Raw genomic sequence first — 320 nt, forward strand, 5'->3', positions numbered from 1 at the left:
GGGCCGAAGATCTGGCGGCGAAAGAAAGAAACCCCATTTCCCCGATATTTAATTGTAGAGGAGGCTTAAGGCATTGATCGCGGAGCTTAGCCTTTTTACAATACCCAGTGAATAAGAAACGCTCCTGACAATCAATCAATGATGGGATAATCACTCTTTTCTTCCCCTCCTTCGTTCCCTTCTTTCTTTCCTTCTTTCAGGGGTTCAGCAGCCAAAAAAATCTTTACAGGCGCCGCTTTTTAAATTAAGCAGAAAATAGACATTGACATATTTGTTAATCTCACCTGGATCATTACCGGGAAGCGGGCGCAGTTTCGCCG

Source organism: Sceloporus undulatus, chromosome 11 (assembly GCF_019175285.1).
Source record: "Sceloporus undulatus isolate JIND9_A2432 ecotype Alabama chromosome 11, SceUnd_v1.1, whole genome shotgun sequence".
Taxonomy (NCBI): domain Eukaryota; kingdom Metazoa; phylum Chordata; class Lepidosauria; order Squamata; family Phrynosomatidae; genus Sceloporus; species Sceloporus undulatus.